This window comes from Adiantum capillus-veneris, chromosome 12 (assembly GCF_014529385.1).
Source record: "Adiantum capillus-veneris isolate H3 chromosome 12, ASM1452938v2, whole genome shotgun sequence".
In the NCBI taxonomy this organism is placed as follows: Eukaryota; Viridiplantae; Streptophyta; class Polypodiopsida; order Polypodiales; family Pteridaceae; genus Adiantum; species Adiantum capillus-veneris.
Genome location: NC_140942.1, coordinates 15471748 through 15491702, shown reverse-complemented (window position 1 = coordinate 15491702; position 19955 = coordinate 15471748). Strand labels below are relative to the sequence as shown.

Here is a 19955-nt window from a genome sequence, read left to right as displayed (position 1 = left end):
GGGGGAACATGACGCATGCAACCACGTCAATAGCTGGGGACTCATGGACCACAACAAGGACAAAATATGAGGCCAAGCAGTTAATAATTGATATTTGTATACAAGCCGGTGTTTTCGGCACTGAATGATTTTTTAATTGTATTTCATATGCTTCAATAGAAGATAAATAGACGATGTACCAATTTTTGTGACAATTGAATTTTTTAAGTAACATGGGATTCCTTTAAATTTGGAAATTCCAAGTTGAAATACAGGAAGATTTTTTTCAAAGGTTAAACAGATTTGTTGCAAGAATCCTAAAAAAAGGGGGGATGACTTGCCCTAGGTATGAGGGGAATTAAATAAACTCTTTCAATAGATTTTTTTAAAGATAACAATCTGGTGTGGTCAGGCCATGCGTCAAGGCTCACCTAATATGCCGTGCAAGCGGCCTGAAGCCAGCGCATAAGCAAGTAAATGCACCGAATTTTTATTGGCTATAAAGTTGCATACACAGAGGCGCTAAATTGCAAAGGTGAGTAAGCTTCTGTAGCGCATAATCTCTTCTCAAGTACCTCATCTCCATAGTATTGCACATGGCAACAGTTTTGCCAAGTGCTTTTGATAAACAATATAGCATGGCTATATATTAAGTACCAACAGTATAAGCCTAAATACTTATAACACTATAGCCTGCAAGCTGCGTAGAAATACACACATGCAAGGAGTTTACACAACAAGCAACCTGAGCAAAGGTGGGGTGGATATTGTGCCGAATGCCAACGTTTGCAAACAATCTACATTTTGTGACAACGCCAAATTGGGATACAACAAAGCCGTAAAGGCAAGACGTATTTAAGTTAACCAATTACATAATTGAGTGATGCACATGTATATGTAGAGTAGGGGATTTTCACTTACATAAACATGCATAGGGTCGTGTTAGAGAATATCATCCACAGTTGGGTTACAAAAAGAGGAAGCTCCACATACACGTACATGCATATAGGTGGGTAAAGCAATACATGGTGAATAACCAGCACAAGGATAACACAAAGACACAAACGGGGTTGATTATAGTCATACTTACACATAGGGAATGCTAGGTTTGGCATCCATTTACAAAGGTAAGTATGTAAGCACATAAACCATTTGAAAGGCTTCACATCGGCATACAAACAGGTTGTTTAGAATGCATAATTAAAAAATTGTATCATAAAACTAATATCTTTGCAAAAAAATGTGTCATTTGAAGGAAGAAGTAGCCAAGTGGTGCATTACCTTGAACACTAAGTGTGTAAGAGGAGCAATACAGATGTCTACTGCAAGCAATAACCAGGTGAATTGGTATAGAAAGCTTCGAGTACAACTGTTTTATATCTACTTAAACAATGATGTTAAGGAGAAAAGTTTCCTCTTTGTCTGCTTTCCTTCATGTTTACTATATAGCATAAAAATGCATCAAGATTTGAAAGAGGGTGTATGATAACCTTCTGTGAGGGCATATGTCATTATGTACGAGTGTTTTTTTTAAAAAAGAAAGGTTTTACAAACAAAATGTTGCCGAAATTTTCACAAATTAAATATAATTATGAAAAAATAGATTGGAAAGATGACTCTACATACCATAAGGATAGGGGTGCCTTTAAGGCAACATCAAGTATAGATATAATAATATTAACCTCATGTGTATAACCATTGTTGACAAACAGGGATACATGCAGACAGCTAGGATGAGCATCACTCGAGACATATTTAAGCTACAACAAATTCGGGACCAGGTCATGGCAACACATAAAGAGAAAAAGAGAACCAAGCCAATAGCAATTAGAGACCCTATCTCCAAGCCGTGTAAACCCATAAAAACTTTCACAGATTGTAATCGACCCTACTTACATAGACGAGCAAAAGAAAACATAAGATATGTCTAGGAGTATGGTTGGGGTCCGGGGTGTGACAACAATAACAAGTAGTGGAGATTGCTTGATATACCTGTCACCCATTTAGTGCAAACTAATTCTAATTAATTGTACTTGTGGTTGGTTGGCAGGTAAGGATCCCTGGTCTCATCTAATAGGAGTTTCGGCTTAAGCTCCTACTTTTTCATGTTTCAGAGTAATTTGTAATGAAGTTTATATCAAGAAATTCTTCTTTGTTTTGTTCTCTACACAAAAGGTTTTTGTAAACAATATTCAAGTCTCTCAGTATATGGTTCTAAGTGATGGGATTTTAAACTTAAACACACACACACACACACACACACACACACACACACACACACACACACACACACACACACACACACACACACACACACACACACACACACACACACACACACACACAGATGCATACACACACACTTATGCAAAGAGAGAGTCCCGTGAAACATAACTGCAATGGCCGCATTTCATTACTCATCAATTGTTTTTAGGTTTTGCTTGCTTGTGAATTGGTGGTGGGCATGTACAAACTAGAGTGCTTTGTTAGCTGCATTGTAGTGTATAGTGCATAGGAGCTGATACAAAGATGACAATACGAGGTAGATTAATACTTCTAGTTATGTCTGACATACTTATTGCTTAGGGGAGAGCAAAGGAGGGAGAGAGAGAGAGAGAGAGAGAGAGAGAGAGAGAGAGAGAGAGAGAGAGAGAGAGAGAGAGAGAGAGAGAGAGAGAGAGAGAGAGAGAGAGAGAGAGAGAGAGAGAGAGAGAGAGAAAGAGAGAGAGAGAGAGAAAGAGAGAGAGAGCATGTGGGGTGACAGAACGACAGATTCAACAAAACTTCAGGGAGTGCCCAACCAGAGAGTACGAGTTTATGTGGAGATTTTCACTAGACATCATCGATGTAGCAATAGAAATCGCATTTTTAGCATCATAGGAGAGAAGTGAATGTGACGAAGATGGTGGAGATTTCAGAAGAGATGTAGATGGTCATCATAGTGTACGTGAGTGACAGAGTGATGAAGACAATAATGATCGCCATGATGGAAGAAATGGAAGAAGATATGATGATCACAACATACATGATCGAGGCATGATGGTTATCACAATTGACATGGTCGAGATGATAGCACAAGGGAATGTGATCTATATCAAGGGGATCATATGGGTGGGAATCAAAGGACTCTCGCAAAACATCATGATTGCAAGCATAGATACAATGGATATGCTCGCATTGATGACTCTTACAAAGACAGAGATCATGAAGGGAGCTTGACCTTGCTGCTAGATTGATAAAAGAAGAAGAACTCAGAAGGAGTAGCGATTGTAGACAAACAATTGCTAGTAATGACAAAGATGATGAATAGAAAGACCAAACCAAGAGGGATGGAATGAAATCACATCTTCATTGAATCCTCCTCACCTAAGCAAAGGGTAGTGGAGCATGCTCTTGCCCAAGTGATTGTTAGGGATTGGGATTCTTAAGCTAGTGCAAATAAATATTAGAGAATGTTAATTAGCAAATGCTAATCACTAAAACATAAAAGTATAACAACAATCCTAGATAGCATAACTTGGAGCTCTGATACCACTTGATGGGAATGGGATCGTGCTAGCTATGATGGATGAAAGAGAAGCATCATCCACACAAGTGAGTATGTGTTGACTAGATTATCACTCAAGCAAATTAGGATCCAAGATCAATTAACTTGGACTCATAAGCACGATCTTGAGTATTTGCAAAGCCATGAAAAGATCACATTTAAACAAGGGAGATGTAATGCAAAATAGACTTGTTTTATTCATTCATGAAATGAGCTTTAAGTAGCTCTACAGCCTTGCACCACTGCATGTGGGATAATTCCATCTTTCTTCTCCATGACTCATACTCTAGGACACTAGGACAAAGCTCACACCTTATACAATGTACCAATTATAGCACACTGATGGTAAGTTCAAGCTCAAGGTCTCTCTCTCTAGAATTACACTCTTTGGGAAAGGTGCCCATTGTCGTCATCATCATCTATAGATATTTTGCAATTTTGGCTAGCATGGTCAGCATGGCGATTGTCATTATCGTGTTTCTCATGTCTAATGTGATGGCCATCATGTCGATTGTCGTATTCACTTCTGCTATCATCTTGACCATGTCTACCCTGGTTCCCATCAATGCATCAATCATGTCTGCTGCGATCTCATCATCATAGATTCTCTGATTTCTACTAATAGCACCCCCTCCTCTCCATCTAAGCTAATACGACAAGAGCCATTTTGACTTCTTTGTTATTCATTTGGCCATCCATCAGGCTGTTGTAGGTGAGCATGTTTGGGATGCACCCCCTTCTTCGGCTGTTTCATCAAGCAATCCAGTAGGTTGTTGTAAGTGACCATGCTTAAGATGCTACCTCTCTTCTCCATCTGGGATGCACCTTATTCCTGGGCTTTCATCAAGCCATCCATTAGGTCGTTGTAGGTGACCACGTTTAAGATGCACTTTTCTTCTCTATCTGAGCCAATACTACAGCAAGAGCCTTGTCGACTTCCTTGGCCTTCACCACGCCATCCATTAGGTTGATGTAAGTAACCACATCTATGATGCATCCCATCTTCTCCACTGTGGCCACCAGTATGACAAGAGCCTTGTCAACTTCCTTGGCCTTCAACAAGGCATCCATTAGGCTGATGTAGGTGATCACATCTTGAGTGAATTTTAAATTATTTAAGCATCACTACAAAAATATTCTTGCCAACTTAATTAGCCTTTGGGAATGCCGAATATGGTCTTCATTCCTCTGTAGTGATGCACCAGAGAGAATAAAAATTGAAAGGCGAGCTTCAGTTTCCTAGCTTTTAGAAGGTTATAATATATAAGAATGGTGCAACTGATGGCATCTACCTTGATTCCCGTTTGGTCAAGGAGAGCCAAAGCTTGGCCTAGAAACTCTGTATATGACCTTCGCAATGCTATGACTTGAGAAGAGTACCAGCGGGGCTATGATCAAGCATGACATATAGAAGGGCAGGACAGCCACACGACAACAAGCCTACAAGGGCATGTGAAAGAAGAGGTGTTTGGCATACAAAGGAAAGCCTTCCTCACCCAGTTGTCTAATGACGGTAGTGAAAAGAAGTGGGAGAGGCAATGAGCACAAGGCCGGCCACCACAAGTATGTGGGCTGAGCTGAACCAAAATTTGCGTGGGGGCAGCACATTTGGTATACATATCGACCAAAGCACCTCTAAGCACAACATGTTTCTCCAATAGGCCGCCATGCTTATCAACCTCATTGTGAATATTCTTGCTCAATGTAATGCCTTGCACTATTTCGATGATTGCACCTGGAGAGACGGGCTTTTTACTTTGCATATGGTGAAAACATATACAAAATTCCACAGGCCTACAAGTTACATGCATAGGTGATTGCATTTGAGCGGCATGGCCCTTTTTACTTTCCTACTGAAAATAGTCGAGAGCTTACTTGCCACATCCATGTTGGCAATATCACACAATCAACTCGCTCCAAGAGACAACATCCTGGGTAGGGAGGTCATCCAACAACCCTTCCTTTCATCAGGCCCACATTGGCTAGTATACCTTTGTGCGGTCTAGTGACCAATCCAACCCTTGTGATCCCTATTGCCCCTAGCCTCATCTCAACCCCTATTCTGGAACCCCAACGTTGGCCCTCAAACTTGTGTCTGTTGCCTGCTAGAATTGCCACTAGATATACCTCTCATTCCTCGCAGTCAGCCCCACCTTCTGCTTTCCACCTCTAACCCATCAAAGAGCCGCTTTGCCCGCCCTTAGAGCCACTTGGAGCTTCCCAAAAGCCTAGAGATTTCTAGTCATGCTCGAGTTGCAGATATCCTGCAATCAGTGCATTCCAAGAGACGACATTCCAGACAAGAAACTCCTCAAGCATTTTTTGTGCTTTCACAAGCACACCACATTTGGCATACATATCGACTAAGGCAATCACTACATGTGGTCACTTAAATTCCGACGCCAAATTACCATCGTCAATGGCGGGCATCCGTATATGTGTAGGTCAGTATGGAGGGAGATGCGGTTTTTTAAAAAATTCACTTTTCAATTTCCGATGGTTGTTCCGATGTATCTTTGGACGCTGTTCCAATGCACTTTTCGACGCGTGTACTGATGCCTGTTCCGATTCCTTTATCGATTTTTGTACCGTCAGACCCTACAAAAAACGGACCCACGGGCTTTTCCTGTGCATTTCTCTTATTCTTGCGCCTTTTATCTCGCTCTCTTCCTCCTCACCTCTTACAGATCTGGTGCAAAACAAGTTGTCGGAGGTGCTAATCTTGCTCCTAGACTACTCCATAGCACTAAGGTGAGATTGTTTTAAAGTTTACTTGTAGGTTTTGGGTTTAGGGTTTAACGTGGTGTGTGTGCGCGTTTTTGTAGGTTTGAGGATGTTTACAACACCTTTTCTTGCTCAAATAGGCCGCATGTAAGTGCTTGAACTTTTAATGCATATTAAATTTATTTAAATTAAAATGTATATTGATAAAAAAAAAATTCATGCTTTAAACTTTCAATGCTTTAAAAGAAATTATGGTTTGTGTTGTGAAAATTCGTTTTGCATTAGGAAAAATTCCGTTTTGGTTTATGAAAACATCGTGTTTTGAAGAAATTTCCTTTTTAATTATGTCGTTTTTGAAACTATGCGATTGATGAGGTTTAGGTTTTAGTTTATGGTTAGGTTTTGTTTAGGTTATATGTTAGGTTAGGGTAGATACAGGTTATATGTTAAGTTATGTTAGGTTAGGCTAGGTTGGGTTAGCTTATAGGACGTTAATTATGTTAGGTTAGCTTATAGGTTAGGTTCTACATTAGGTTTAAATTAAAGGTTAAATTAAGTTATAAGTTAGGTTGTAGGTTATAGGATAGGTTAGCAAGATTATAGGACAAGTTTAGGCAACAAGTTAGGTTAGGTTAAGTTATAGGTTGTACGTAAAAAGTTAGGTTACATTATATGTTAAGTTAACTCATGTTTAGGTTATAGATGGACGTTGTGTTCAGACAGTTAGAACTTATATACTTTTATGTTAATTCAAACACTTATTGTTGAAACGTCCAAACACGACCATCTACCAGCGTCTAAACCATAACCCTCTAACCCTATTAGCAGATTGAAATGGCCAAACGCTACACTAATTGGATTTGGAGCGACCAAATCAAAAGTTGCCAAACCTAATTAAGCGGATTTACTTAGCCTACCCTAACGCTCCAAATATAGTAATGTATTAGCGGCCAAAACAAAAGTAGCTAATCTAAAGCCGATAACCCTTATCAGCTATCCCTAAGCAGACTAAATGGCCTAACGATACCTAATATGTTTTAGAGCGCTTTACCTTAGCGGCTTTACATAGTGTGCCCTAATTAACCGTCCGAACATGGTGCGTCATCTATTAGCGGCCAAACCAGAATCCATAGAACCCTAAGTGGCTAGCCCTAAGAAGATTGAAATGGAAAAATGCTATACTAATCCAATTCCGAGCGGCCAAACCTAGGCAACTTTAGATAGCGCACCCTAACACTCCAAAATACAGCCATCTATTAGCGGCTAAACCAACACTAGTCCTAAGACGTTAACCCTAGGTGGCTAGCCCTAAGTGGATTGAAATGGCTAATTTCTATCCTAATGCAATTTGGAGAAGCCTACCATAAGCGGCTTTACACACCATACCATAAGTTCTAACTATCCGAACACAACGTCCATCTATTAGAGACCAAACGGAGATGACTTGTGGACTTCTAAAAACGCAAACGGACTTTGATTAGGTTAGATTATAGGTTAGTTTTAGGTTTAGTCTAGGTTAGGTTAGGTTAGGTTTAGGTTATAGGTTAGGTTAGGTTATAGGTTAGATTAGAGCTAGCGGCAAATGAATAGTAGAAAAAACGCAAACGGACTTCGAAGATGACTCATGTAATTCTAAACATGCAAACAGACATCAGTTAGGTTAGGTTAGGTTATAGGTTAAGTTTAGGTTATAGGTTAGGTTAGGTTAAGCTAGGTTTAGGTTATAGGTTATGTTAGATTATAAGCTAGGTTAGAGCTACCGAAAAATAGCAAATGGACTTCAAGAATGACTCATGTACTTCAAAAAACGCAAACGGATCACTTCGATTAGGTTTTGTTTTAGGTTAGGTTTAATTTGGTTATAGGTTAGGTTATAGGTTAGGCTAGACGCACACAAACTTAAAAAATACTAATATATAGTCATTGACCCTGTGGTCGTAATCTCTGTGCACCTCTAGACCGAGGTGTGCGGGGATCGGACATTAGATTGTTAGAGCTCGAGCTAACAAAAAATAGTTGATTGTGAGATTGTTAGAGCTCGAGCTAGCAGCAAATGGGACTTCCAAAAGTGCACACAGACTTCAAGAACCTTAATATATAGTCATTGACCAATAAAGACGAGATTATTACCATGTGGTCCTAATCTCCGTGCACCTTTAGACCGAGGTGTGCGGGGATCGGGCCTAGCTAGAGAATGTGAGGTTGTCATGTATTGTCATGTGCTTAATTGTGTGAAGTTATAACAACTAGAGTGTTTTCATTATTTGTTGCATCATTGGTAGCTAAAGTATGGATGATAGGATGGCGTGTCCTTGTGCGCATTGCAAGCATCAAATCTTTCAAAAAACAAAAAATCTACGACCAACACATACAAAATCACGGTCTCCTTCCGATTGAGCAACTACAAGATCTATGTTATCAATCTCATGGTCTAGAGACTGAAGGTTAAACTTGGCAAGTAGATATTACTCTAACTTTATCCCAGAGAAGATGACTTTCAAACGAGCAGCCATCGACTGAGTCCTCCCAACCAATACCTGATGTGGCATTTCAAAAGTAGAGATGGAGCAGATGTTGGACGCATTCTTTGACATGGAGCCCATCATTGAAAACATAGATGACGACAACATTGAATGCAATACTGCAGATCAACCTCAGTCATCCCGTTCATATCGATGGCATGATAGCAACGATAAAGAGGGTGAGATGATGCAAAGTCTTGCACGCATGCCGTTTTACAGTGGTGCAAAGATTTCAGTTCTCCGTACCGCGTTGGCAATGCTTAATTTGCAGTCGGTATGACGTCTTAATCACAGAGCTTTTCAGGTAAACATATTGTATCCTAAGCATGATAGAGTGCAAATTATAGTTCAATAATGTGATCAAGGGGCTGACTTGTTCATGTAACGACAGGTTTCTCAATGACCAAATCTTGCCAGAAGGGAATCACATACCCCCTACCCGTCCAGCCGCTAAAAAGCTTCTTACTAATTTGGGATTGGATTATCGCAAAATACATGCATGTCCTAATGATTGTATACTTTTTCACAATGAGTATGCAAATTTGGAACAATGTTCCAATTGTGGATCAAATAGGTACAGGGAGGACACACAAGGAAAATTTATCCCTACAAAGCCAGCATGGTTGGACGTAGAGGAGTGGACGGGGATTGCACGAGAAACACAAGACAATCCTAAGAGATCACACACACACACACACACACACACACACACACACACACACACACACACACACACAGATGCATACACACACACTTATGCAAAGAGAGAGTCCCGTGAAACATAACTGCAATGGTCGCATTTCATTTCTCATCAATTGTTTTTAGGTTTTGCTTGCTTGTGAATTGGTGGTGGGCATGTACAAACTAGAGTTCTTTGTTAGCTGCATTGTAGTGTATAGTGCATAGGAGCTGATACAAAGATGCCAATACGAGGTAGATTAATACTTCTAGTTATGTTTGACATACTTATTGCTTAGGGGAGAGCAAAGGGGAGAGAGAGAGAGAGAGAGAGAGAGAGAGAGAGAGAGAGAGAGAGAGAGAGAGAGAGAGAGAGAGAGAGAGAGAGAGAGAGAGAGAGAGAGAGAGAGAGAGAGAGAGAGAGAGAGAGAGAGAGAGCATGTGGGCTGACAAAACGACAGATTCAACAAAACTTCAGGGAGTGCCCAACTAGAGAGTACGAGTTTATGTGGAGATTTCACTAGACATCATCGACGTAGCAATAGAAATCGCATTTTTAGCATGATAGGAAAGAAGTGAATGTGACGAAGATGGTGGAGATTTCAAAAGAGACGTAGATGGTCATCATAGTGGACGTGAGTGACAGAGTGATGGAGACAAAAATGATTGCCATGCTGGCAGAAATGGAAGAAGATATGATGATCACAACATACATGATCGAGGCATGATGGTTATCGCAATTGACATGGTCGAGATGATAGCACAAGTGAATGTGATCTATATCAAGGGGATCATATGGGTGGGAATCAAAGGAATCTTGGACAACATCATGATTGCAAGCATAGATACAATGGATATGCTCCCATTCATGACTCTTACCAAGACAGAGATCATGAAGGGAGCTTGACCTTGAGCTGCTAGATTGATAAAAGAAGAAGAACTCAGAAGGAGTAGCGATTGTAGACAAGAAATTGCTAGTAATGGCAAAGATGATGAATGTAAAGACCAAACCAAGAGGGATGGAATGAAATCACATCTTCATTGAATCCTCCTCACCTAAGCAAAGGGTAGTGGAGCATGATCTTGCCCAAGTGATTGTTAGGGATTGGGATTCTTAAGCTAGTGCAAATAAAGATTAGAGAATGTTAATTAGCAAATGCTAATCACTAAAACATAAAATTATAACAACAATCCTGGATAGCATAACTTGGAGCTCTGATACCACTTGATGGGAATGAGATCGTGCTAGCTATGGTGGATGAAAGAGAAGCATCGTCCACACATGTGAGTATGTGTTGACTAGATTATCACTCAAGCAAATTAGGATCCAAGATTAATTAACTTGGACTCATAAGCACGATCTTGAGTATTTGCAAAGCCATGAAAAGCTCACCATAAACAAGGGAGATGTAATGCAAAATAGACTTGTTTTATTCATTCATGAAATGAGCTTTAAGTAGCTCTACAACCTTGCACCACTGCACGTGGGATAATTCCATCTTTCTTCTCCTTGACTCATACTCTAGGACACTAGGACAAAGCTCACACCTTATACAATATACCAACGATACCACACTGATGGTAAGTTCAAGCTCAAGGTCTCTCTCTCCAAACTTACACTCTTTGGGATAGGTGCCCATTGTCGTCATCATCATCTTTAGATCTTTTGCAATTTTGGCTAGCATGGTCAGCATGGCAATTGTCATTGTCGTGTTTCTCATGTCTAATGTGATGGCCATCATGTCGATTGTCGTATTCACTTCTGCTATCATCTTGACCACGTCTACCCTGGTTCCCATCAATGTATCAATCATGTCTGCTGCGATCTCATCATCATAGCTTCTCTGATTTCTACCATTAGCACCCCCTCCTCTCCATCTGAGCTAATACGACAAGAGCCTTCTTGGGCTTTCATCAAGCCATCCATTAGGTTGTTGTAAGTGACCATGCTTAAGATGAACCCTCTCTTCTCCGTTTGGGATGCACCCCATTCCTGGGCTTTCATCAAGCCATCCATTAGGTCGTTGTAGGTGACCACATTTAAGATGCACTTTTCTTCTCTATCTGAGCCAATACTACAGCAAGAGCCTTGTCGACTTCCTTGGCCTTGACCGCTCCATCCATCAGGTTGATGTAAGTAGCCACATGTATGATGCATCCCATCTTCTCCACTGTGGCCACTAGTATGACAAGAGCCTTGTCAACTTCCTTGGCCTTCAACAAGGCATCCATTAGGCTGATGTAGGTGATCACATCTTGAGTGAATTTACAATTATTTAAGCATCACTACAAAAGATTCTTGCAAGGCGAGCTTCAGTTTCCCAGCTTTTAGAAGGTTATAATATATAAGAATGGTGCAAGTGATGGCATCTACCTTGATTCCCGTTTGGTCACGGAGAGCCAAAGCCTGGCCTAGAAACTCTGTATATGACCTTCGCAATGCTATGACTTGAGAAGAGTACCAGCGGGGCTATGATCAAGCCAAACATGTAGAAGGGCAGGACAGACACATGAGAACAAGCGTACAAGGGCATGTGAAAGAAGAGGTGTTTGGCATAGAAAGGAAAGCCTTCCTCACCCAGTTGTCTGATGACGGTAGTGAAAAGAACTGGGAGAGGCAATGAGCACAAGGCCGGCCACCATAGGTATGTGAACTGAGCTGAACCAAAATTTGCGTGGGGGCACCACATTTGGTATACATATCGACCAAAGCACCTCTAAGCACAACATGTTTCTCCAATAGGCTGCCATGCTTATCAACCTCATTGTGAATATTCTTGCTCAATGTAATGCCTTGCACTATTTCGATGATTCCACCTGGAGCGACGGGCTTTTTACTTTGCATATGGTGAAAACATATAAAAAATTCCACAGGCCTACAAGTTACATGCATAAGTGATTGCATTTGAGCGGCATGGCCCTTTTTACTTTCCTACTGAAAATAGTCCAGAGCTTACTTGCTGTGACAGGAACAGAATAATAGAGATAGGCAGTAAAAGATAGAGAAAGAGATCTTTGTAGTGATGGATTTTTGTAGCGTTTTGATACAACAGAGGAGAAATTGAATATGGGTGCACTCCGTTGTACGGAGCTCGAACCTCCCGACCACCCCCGAGCTTCAGTTCGCTTGCATGCAGTGTCTCACTCGCACTCGCACTCTCACTCGCACCCGCACTCGCATTCGCTCTCGCATTGTCACTCGCACTCGCACTCGCACTCGCACTCGCACTCGCAGAAGAGGAGATCTGTGAATGATCCCCAAACGCACCACCCGTCGTGCTTTTATCCTTCTTTTTCTCGAAAAGCCTGTACGATTTTCGCACCAAGTATACCTTCATAATCTCAATTGCCATAGTCTACCATGAAGAAACAATCCACTTCTTGGTTGATAGCAGGGAGAACTGTATGATGTTGTATGTCTGTCTCTCCCTGTGTATACTACACTGCTGCTGCCTTCTGTTTGTTTTCATCATAACTTCTACAAACAAACTCAAAACAGAGCAATCCAGGTACTCAAAACGACGGAAATAGGTCTGGTCTACAAGGCATCGCGGACAGAATTGCAAAAAACATCTCTATTTGGGTAAAAACGCAACTTTTAGGTCACAACTCATAAAACATCTATTTTTGGGTCTCCACTACTTTTTCAACTTATTTTAAGCCTACCCACGCATTTTAAGCTAAAACACATAAATATAAAATATTGATATTAATAAAAATCTCTATTTTACTGTTCATAGAGAGACTATCTGTTATTCCTTAATCTTCATCAAAACGTCTTTAGTGTATTATTTAAAAAAGAGAATATATGATCTCTCTTAATATCTCAAACTCATTCATATAAGCTCTATTTAATAGACTATTCAACAATCTTTCAAATCGTGCTAAACGAAAGATATGCCCTGCTACATTCTTTTCGACTTTAAGAACTTCAAAGATTAGTCATATTACATTCTCCCCTTATCAAAATTAACTCTGTCTTTAGAGTTGGAAAGAGAGAGAAATTCTCTTTGCAAAACACTAAGATCAACCCATGAAGCATCCTCTACTGGATAGTTATGCTACTTAACCAAAACTTCCACAATGTCTGTATTTCTCAGATGTTTTACACATCTATCTGTCACTAAGTCTGGTTCTACAGTCAATGTTCCGTCATCTTTCAACTTATAGTTGTCTTTAAAAACATGATTCACATTAGAAACATACTTTTTCAATAAACTCACATGAAATACAAGATACACTTTAACATAAGAAGGCAATTCCAATTTGTAAGCTAATGAACAAATGCGCTTCAAAATTTTAAACGGCTCAGCGAATCGTGGAGACAATCTTCTATCCTTTCCAAGAATCCAATGAGACTTCTCAGGAATAACCTTTAAGAAAACCATATCACCAGTTTCATACTCCACAACACGATGTTTCTTGTCATAATACAATTTATGTCTCTTTTGAGCATTGTAACAGGACTTGATTTTGAGGTGTTTTAGTAATAAATTTTGTTTTTCTAGGAAGTTTTGGTCATTTTAAAGTTAGTCCACTGTGTAGAAGGATGTGTGGATTGTTTTCGTCCAATAAATTTTTTTGATCCGGAAGGCACTTTCTGGGGCATTTTTGAAGGTGTTAGCGTGGGATTTTGAAAAAGTGATGTATTCTGCAATTGAAGCCTACATTATAAGGAACAACTTTGGTTCTTTAAGTCTTTAGAGATTTTGATGTTTTGATGCTCGTTGAGGGCCAAAGATTAAGAAAAAAGTGGGATTTGCTGTTTTTGCATCGTTTTTGTAGAAAATTCTGTTTTGCAAGTTGATTTTCAGCAAATCAGAGCAGGCTATGGAAATTTTCCATCACATAGTCGTCGAAGAGCGCAGCGAGAGCAACAAGATTGTATGAGACGGACTTGGGCTGTTTTGGCTCCGTTTGGGAGTTATGTTCAGTTGAAGACAACTGAAAAAAAAAGTTTCAAAAATCTAACCTATACGGATCGCTTCGCGATCACGTTTTTACCTTGTTCTCGCAGGTATACTTGGCACGCAAGTCGAGTTGACCGAATGCCAAAAATAGAAAAGCGGCTATTTTGAGAGGTTGCATGCTTTTGGAGGAAAAATCAGAATAGAAGAACAGGTGGTGCATTTTGGGGATCATTCACCGATCTCTCTTCTGCGAGTGCGAGTGAGACGCTGCATGCAAGAGAATTGAAGCTCGGGGGTGGTCGGGAGGTTCGAGCTCTGTACAACGGAGTGTGCCCATATATTTTGCTTCTCTGTTGTATCAAACACTATCAATACAAAGATTTCTTCCTCTGTTTTTGCTGTCTATCTCTATTATTCTGTTCGTGATGTCTGTATTTCTCATATGTTTGACACATCTATCTATCACTAAGTCTGGTTCTACAGTCAATGTTCCGTCATCTTTCAACTTAGAGTTTTCTTTAAAAACATGATTCACATTAGGAACATACTTTTTCAATAAACTCACATGAAATACAAGATACACTTTAACATGAGAAGGAAATTCCAATTTGTAAGCTAATGAACCAATGTGCTTCAAAATTTTAAACGGCTCAGTGAATCGTGGAGACAATCTTCTATCCTTTCCAAGAATCAAATGAGACTTCTCAGGAATAACCTTTAAGAAAACCATATCACCAGTTTCATACTCCACAACACGATGTTTCTTGTCATAATACAATGTATGTCTCTTTTGAGCTTCTCTAATATTCCCCCTGATTTTGGTTAACTCGTCATTTTCTCAGGCATCTCACGTGACAGTTCTACCTTATTCCTCGAGTTAAGAAAATTAATAGGTGTGGGACAGTTATAGCCATACATTGCCTCAAACGGAGTCATCCTAATAGATGTATGATATGAACTGCTATATGCAAATTCAACCAAAGGTAGATATTCATTTCAATTAGATTGGTTTTTATTGACATACATTTGTAACATATTTTCTAAAATACGATTCACTATCTCCGTTTTTCCATCTGTTTGAGGATGGAAAGCAGTAGACATGCGTAACTGGGTACCTATAGAGTCAAAAGTCGCTCTCCAGAAATGAGAAGTAAACTTAGAATCTCTGTCAGACACTATACTCTTGGGCATGCCATGCAAACGAAATATCTCTTTCACAAACAAGCGTGCAATGGTCAAAGCAGTATCAGTTATTTTTACAGGAAAGAAGTGAGCTTGTTTTGTGAGTCTATCTACCACCACAAAGATCGAGTCATACTCTCCACGAGTAGTAGGAACTCTAATGATAAAGTCCATGGATATAGACTCCCACTTCTGTAAAGGAATGTCTAAGGGTTGAAGGTCACCAGGCATCCTCTTATGTTCAATCTTAACTTGTTGACATTGAAAGCACTCACACACATAATTCTTAACATCCAATTTCATACGCGGCCAAAAGAATAAACTTTTAATCTTTTCATATATGTCTTATTCAATCCATGATGACCAGAAAAAGATAAATTATGACACTCATGCAGAATTTGCAGGAATACACAAGCGATCATAATGATACAGATTTTCCTTATACAAGTGATATCTGTTCTCATACATCTCACCAATATTTTCATGCAAGAATTTCAAAATAGGCATATAAAAAGAATCATTTTCAACTTTAGCATGTATATCATCAATCAAATTAGACCGCACAACAGTCCAGATATTACACATGGACCTACGACTCAATGCATCTGCAACTTTATTTTCTTTTCCACACAAATACTTCAAATCAAAATCATACTCAGTCAACAATTCAATCCATCTTCTTGTTTAACAATGGCTGAGTGAAAATATACTTCAAGCTTTGATGATTAGTACGCAATTCAAATTTTACACCAAGCAAAAGATGATGCCAATGTTTCAATGCATGAACAATAGCAAGCAATTCGGTCAAAGGACTTGCTATCTTAGAGAAATCTTTAATGTGTGCTGTCTCATATTGTGTTAGATCCATAAAGCTTCTCACATCTCTTAATGACTTTGGTGTTGGCCACTCCACAATAGTCTTAACTTTCTCAAGATCAATGTGAATCCCCTCTTTAGAAATCACTCTTCCCAAATACACAATCTGATCCTTTGCAAAAGAAAACTTACTTGCTTTGGCATACAATTTATGTTCACGCAAAACCTCAATTGTTTTCTTTAAGTGCAATGCATGATCTTCTTCATTCTTAGAATACACAAAAATATCATCCAAGAATACCAGAATGAAGTCATCAAGATACGGGTGAAAAATACTATTCATTAAGCACATGAAAGTTGTTGGTGAATTAGTCAAACCAAAAGCAAGAACTGTAAATTCATAATGCCCATAACGTGTACGAAAAGCAGTCTTTGGAATGTCCTCGGCCTTGATGCGGATTTGATGGTAGCCAGAACAAAGGTCGACCTTTGAAAATATTGTGGCACCACTCAAATGGCTAAGCAATTCATCTATGTGAGGAAGAGGATATTTGTTCTTAATGGTCTGTTTGTTTAATCTCCTATAGTCGATGTATAACCTATATGTACCATCCTTTTTCTTTTGGAATAACACAAGACTACCCCAAGGAGATACACTAGGTTTAATGAAACCCTTTTTCAAAAGATCATCAAGTTGTATCTTGAGCTCTTTAAGCTCATCAATATTGAACCTGTATGGAGCTCTTGAATAAGGTGTTGCTTCTGGATATAGATCTATGGCATGGTCTACCGCTCTAGGTGGAGGTATACCAGGAAGATCATCTGGAAACACATCCTTAAATTCATGTAAGAGATCCTCTACAAATTCTAGATTTGTCTCTTTCTCTTTATCCCCAGATTCTTCTTTAATCTCATCAGCAAACACAAGAAATGTCTCACACTCTTATCTAAGTCACCTTATCAATTCCATGGCCAAAACTAGATTTAGAATCTCTTTCTTTCCTCGAAGAGTGTGACTTATCATCATCAAATGATTAAAGATATATATATTTTTTCTTAACAACAATCAATCAAAACATGATTTTCAATCATCTAATTCATACCAATGATAACATCATGCATATCAACGTTTATGATATAGAAATCATCTTTATGCTTCCGACTCTTCAAAGAAGAAAAAAACAAATTTTCTACTAACTCTTTCGTGAAACTATTATTACCACTGGTTAAGTCCATAAGTCTTTTAACTTCTCAATTTAATTTCAAGTTTAATTTCTCAATAACATATTTTCTACTAACTCTTTCGTGAAACTATTATTACCACTGGTTAAGTCCATAAGTCTTTTAACTTCTCAATTTAATTTCAAGTTTAATTTAGACAATAAGAAGCAATGAATACTATCCAAATCAATTAAGAAATTCAAATTTAAATCTCAACTTTTACGCATAAATTCGATCACAGAAGCTTTCAAAGGACGTATCAAAGACATAAAACATCACAAAGAAGGGGTAGATGACTTACCTTTATCGTATGCATCGCCAAAAGTCTCCAATTGAGCCATCTTGGTACGTATTGTCTTATCGATCACCTTGCTCAAGCATTCGAAAGTCTGGTGGTCGTGTTCTCGATATTGAAAGTATAATCCAAATCTTTGAGTTCTTCAATCCACGCTTCTAAATCTTCGCATATCTTTCTTATGACATCAAACTCTTTAAGCTTAGCCTTCGTTAAGAATGATTTGCTTGTTGCTTCTCCCATACCGTCATCGTTTCTTTTTCGCGTTGACCACCTCTACGTCCACCGTCACAGTTCCCACCATCACCACTATCACCACCGCCAGGTGCCCCAGTGCCGACACAATGATTATTATTTCCTGGTGGAGTAGCATGGTTTCGTCTTCATGTTTGCCATCAAGATCCACATAGATATCAGGCTCTCGTGCTGCTTTGCCCCGCAGAGCCTCAGCACGCTCCCGATTTGCTTGTTCTAGATCTTCTCGTAGTCGTCGAATCAGGTCTTCTTGCTCCTTCATCCTCCTCTCGTATCTTTCCATGTCCAGAATCAACCGCTTGCTCTGATACCAATTGTCACAGGAACTGAATAATAGAGATAGGCAGCAAAAGATAGAGAAAGAGATCTTTGTAGTGATGGATTTTTGTAGAGTTTTGATACAACAGAAGAGCAATTGAATATGGGCGCACTCCGTTGTACGGAGCTCGAACCTCCCGACCACGCCCGAGCTTCAGTTCGCTTGCATGCAGCGTCTCACTCGCACTCGCACTCTCGCTCTCACTCGCACTCGCACTCGCACTCGCACTCGCAGAAGAGGAGATCTGTGAATGATCCCCAAACGCACCACCCGTCGTGCTTTTATCCTTCTTTTTCTCGAAAAGCCTACACGATTTTCGCACCAAGTATACCTTCATAATCTCAATTTCCATACTCTACCATGAAGAAACAATCCACTTTTTGGTTGATAGCAGGGAGAACTGTATGATGTTGTATGTCTGTCTGTCCCTGTGTATACTACATTGCTGCTGCCTTCTGTTTGTTTTCATCATAACTTCTACAAACGAACTCAAAACAGAGCAATCCAGGTACTCAAAACGACGGATATAGGTCTGGTCTACAAGGCATCGCGGACAGAATTGCAAAAAGCGTCTCTGTTTCGCTAAAAACGCAACTTTTAGGTCGCGACTCATAAAAAATCTATTTTTGGGTCTCCACTACTTTTTCAACTTATTTTTAGCCTACCCATGCGTTTTAAGCTAAAACACATAAATATAAAATATTGATATTAATAAAAATCTGAATTTTACTGCTCATAGAGAGACTATCTTTTATTCATTAATCTCATCAAAACGTCTTTAGTGTATTATTTAAAAAAGAGAATATATGTTCTCTCTTCATATCTCAAACTCAGTCATATAAGCTCTATTTAATAGACTATTCAACAATCTTTCAAATCATGCTAAACGAAAGATATGCCCTGCTACATTCTTTTCGACTTTAAGAACTTCAAAGATTAGTCCTATTGCACTTGCCACATCCATGTTGGCTATATCACACAATCAACTCGCTCCAAGAGACAACATCCTGGGTAGGGAGGTCATCCAACAACCCTTTCTTTCATCAGGCCCACACTGGCTGGTATACCTTTGTGCGGTCTAGTGACCAATCCAACCCTTGTGATCCCTATTGCCCCTAGCCTCATCTCAACCCCTATTCTACAATCCCAACGTTGGCCCTCAAACTTGTGTCTGTTGCCTACTAGAATTGCCACTAGAAATACCTCTCATTTCTCGCAGTCAGCCCCACCTTTTGCTTTGCCCACCCTTAGAGCCACTTGGAGCTTCCCAAAAGCCTAGAGATTTCTAGCCATGCTCGTGTTGCATGTATGCTGCAATCAGTGCATTCCAAGAGACGACATTCCAGACAGGAAACTCCTCAAGCATTTTTTGTGCTTTCACAAGCACACCACATTTGGCATACATATCGACTAAGGCAATCACTACAGGTGGTCACTTAAATTCTGACGCCAAATTACCATCGTCAATGGCGGGCATCCGTATATGTGTAGGTCAGTATGGAGGGAG

The 19955-nt window shown here is 39.6% G+C and overlaps 1 pseudogene; it reads right to left on the bottom strand.

The window, feature by feature from the left end:
* Positions 1 to 3904: 3904 nt before the first annotated feature.
* Positions 3905 to 19955, bottom strand: part of LOC147445345 (uncharacterized) — a 48583-nt pseudogene continuing 32532 nt past the window's right edge.